Raw genomic sequence first — 4,092 nt, 5'->3', positions numbered from 1 at the left:
CTGCATATTTGGATTCAGCACCCTGAAAAACCCCTGGGACGCTTTCATTGTGCAGAAACTAGCTATCAAACTTGCGATTCCAATAAATTCTTGCCGGATTTCGACCGGAAAAACCCGCCGGAAAGGCTTTCAAAAAGTCGCGTTATAGACAACTGCAATATTATATAGAGGTCTGACATCTAGGTGGTGGTTATGACCGCTGGAACATTGAGGGAAGTGCCATCATCTCACAAACAAACGAATATTATATAGAGGTCTGACATCTAGAAGGTGTTTAGCGTCGTAAAATTTGGCATAGTTGAATTAATTGATATTTTCATTGGAATTTGGGTTGCATGGTGATTTGTATTTGCTGTTTTCGGTTAAATTTAGGTTTTATGGTGATTTATGTATATATTTTAAATAAATAAATATTTTTATAGCCGAGAAAATTTATTTTAATTTAGTTGTCAAATTATCATTGAGGACAATCATCTCTAGTTGCTAATTACGGTTCATCATTCTTATTCAAAGAAAACCACATTACCTAGAATAACTCATTGGTGGTCCATAAGGGGCAGGGTTTCGCTCGTGCCAAATGCCTTTGGGTCTTTGGTCGTTAACTTGTTTCCTTACGTCTAAGGAAGACGAGCTCTTAGCCAAGCAGAAGTAGTTTTAAGGCATACTCCAAACCCAATAAATAATTAAATTTTATAATTTATATTTATATTCTTAATTAATTTCTATTTAATTATGGATAAATAGAAATGTATGACAAAAGGAATTTAATATAAAATTTTGTACAATACACGGAATGTTTCACAAATGTGAACAATATTTTGAATAATAAAGAACCTACTTCTTTGGCACAACCAACATATCTAAGGCTATTGAGTGTGGAGGCAATATATGTCCATCGAAACAAGTACATGATCAAGCGATGGGCATACACTACACTGCGTATTTATGTATCGATACCAAGGAAAATAAGCCTCGCCCTTCTTTTGTGTTAATGGACTTTCAAGTTGATTTGTAATTGTTAAAGATAATGGAGAATATCCTAGAATAATGAATTGGTTCACGGTACCTCAGGATAGGAATTAGTTTCTATTTCTTAGGGTATGGTTCTAACTTCCCTAAAACCATGTGTGCTATTTAATGTGTGATGTACATGGACAATGCAGAGCGTTTTGCAGAGCCAGACTCTCTTGGTTCAGACTCTTTGTCGTAGAGCTGACCAGTGGGTTTTTTTTATTAATTCAAACATCGCTTTTTAACATGGTATCAGAGCTTCAGGGTTGAAGAACCTGTACCCTGAGTAAAGAATCTGCTCGGCATGCCTGAGTCGAAAGCAACCCGTGTATCAGCAAGAAATTCGCGCCGATATCCGTGTTGGATAATCGCGCCGATTGTGAAAATAAAAAAAGGGCTGCGTGGAGGCCGAGGTTGCTGTGGTGACCATGGGGGAACATCTGTGTGGAGAAATGTCATTTTTTGTCTGTCGTCGTGAGTGTGGGCAGTGGTGAGGACTGCCGAGTGTGCCTCGAAGTGGTGCAATAGTCACGCGTTCAACCATTAAGCCTATCCTTTCGCGGTTTAGCTCAGTGTTCGACTGAGTTAATCCCGTCTTGGTCAAGGGAGTAATCAGAATCCATCTTCCCACTGATCTTGTGGGCGACCTCTTTGAAGGGTTGGGTGTTGTCGCGCTTCTTGATCTTATCGTTCCGTTGAGCCTATCTCATCGTAGGCCATCCACAGAGCCTCCATCCTCATGCCATCCTGTAAAGCAAGGACTGTCGAGCGAAGGCTGCGTGGTGGAGGTCAGAAGATTCGCGTGGTGGGCTGTTGCTCTGTTGCCTGCATGGATTAGACCTAGTTTGTTGTGGATTGTTGCAAGGTGGCTTTCGTTTGGGAAGAGCGAAGTCATGTGGAAAGATTTTTGTGCTGCGTGCTTGGAAGATATGTTCGAAGGCTGAGTGCTTGAGCTTTCCACAAGCCTGCGTGAGTGCTTATGCTGCAGATTGGTGTGGAGCGCGAGTAGGTTGTTGCGGCCCGCCGAGGAGGAATAACTGTGGAGATCTCCCATGGTTGAGGCGGAATTCTGCAAAATAGCCAAAGGCCATTGAATGTTGTAGGCCTGGACTGTCAGTTCTGGAGGAGGTTGCGTGGAAAAGTTCACAGCTGCTACGTGGAAAAAGGCTGTGATGACCCTGTACGTGGTTCCTCATAGGACTGTCGTGGAATGCGCACAGTGTTGTGGAGACTTGCCCGGAGGCTGCGTGGAGAGGGCACGCAGACTAGAAGGGATCAGCCAGTGCTAGAGACCATTGAAAATACCAGAAATTGGACTTGCGGAGATTAGCGATTTCTATCTTTGACATAGATCTGGGGTAGATCTATTTTTTTCTTGTGAAAATTTTTTAAATTGTCAAGATGAATAATCAAATGATTGAAGCATACTTGAATGAGCATAACAAGCTCGATGGCTCCAATTATGCGAATTGGAAATTCAAGATGCAGACTCTGCTAGAAGTGCATAGTGCTTGGACGATTACAAATAGGGATGAGCAGAAGCCAGCAGCTGGATGAGCATCGATCCCAAACTGGGAGAAGATAGAAGGTAAAGCAAGGATGTTGTTGAAGATGTCAGTAAAAGACTGCATCATACCAAATATCAGAGAATGTAAATCAGTGAGCGAAATCTAGGGAATTTTGAAGGATTTGTATGAGATCAGGAATACAAATTGTTTTCTGTTCCTGAAGAGCAAGATCTTATCCCTGAAGATGGAGGAAAATGAAACAGTTGCTTCCTTAATAGCGAGGATCAAAGATCTGAAGAAAAAATTGGTATACATTGGTGATACAGTTGCAGATACAGATCTAGTAACCATTGCCATGAATGGTGTGACCGATGACTACCAAATGTTTATCACTCGGATAAATGCAAGGGAGAAGATCCCAAAGTTTGAAGAACTGACAGGAATATTAATGCAAGAAGAAGAAAGAAGATCGACTCTAAAGCCCCATAATGTCGATCTTGTGTTGATGGCAAAAAAGAACTTCTTCAAAGGAAAAAGAAATCCGCAACAGCAAAACAGAGGAAACTCACATAAAAGACCAAATCAGACTCAAGGTATGCATCCGAATAGAAACAACTTTGTAATTAAATTTTTTTATTGCGGAAAACTTGGTCATATAGCTAAGGAGTGCAGGAAGAAGAAATATCATGAACAACATCAGAAGCAGAAACGATATGTAGGTCTTCTCGCAAATCATAATCATGAGCAAAACTTCAGATTGTTCATGGCAGACTTTGATGAGAATGTTGATGTAGACATCTGGTATGTATATTCGAGAGAAAGCCTGGAATTTCAAATTCTCTCTGCTTGTCAAATGGAAATTTTATGACGTTTTTGTATTTTTTATGCATTTCATTTTACGTTCTAGCTAAATTTGTAAATGTCAACCTCCCCTTATCTCGAAACTCTTTTTCAACTACTTTTGCATCTCAATTTTCATTAATCTTCCTCTAAAAGTGCCTTGTTTTTCCTAAGTGAGCATAAATATGTTAATTGTTTCAATTTTATTCCATAGTAATATCTTTTGTTTAATTCTCTCTCTTTTTAATCATATAGTCTCTTATTTTCAAATTAAAGGAATAAGTTATTTCATTCTCAATTTTATTTTTATGTTATAAAATATTTGACATTAAAAACTATTTCAATTTGCAAAGTGGATTTGAGGATATATATTTTGTTATTCATATGATAATTTTCTATTTATATAATGAAAAACAATTAGACCTTAAATCCATTAATTTTTATATTTTTAAATTTTATATGGTTTTAATTTAGTATATATATATATATATATATATATATATATATATATATATATATATGTGTGTGTGTGTGTGTGTTTGTGTGTGTATGTGAGAGGGAGAATTGATGAAGAAAAAAACTACTAAGGCTCATACTTAATTCTTTTGGCTAAAAAATTTATAATAATGAGATATCTATAATATATTTTTATTCTTACTCATACAAAGCATTATAAATTCTTCAAAGTTTTGAAAATATAAGCAAAACAACTAATCCTTTCTTCTTATTTAAG

This window comes from Pinus tabuliformis, chromosome 1_2 (genome assembly GCF_031772625.1).
Source record: "Pinus tabuliformis cultivar Carrire ecotype Pingquan chromosome 1_2, CPIR1, whole genome shotgun sequence".
NCBI lineage: Eukaryota > Viridiplantae > Streptophyta > Pinopsida > Pinales > Pinaceae > Pinus > Pinus tabuliformis.
The sequence above is the reverse complement of the archived record's forward strand: the minus strand, read 5'-3'. Positions refer to the sequence as shown.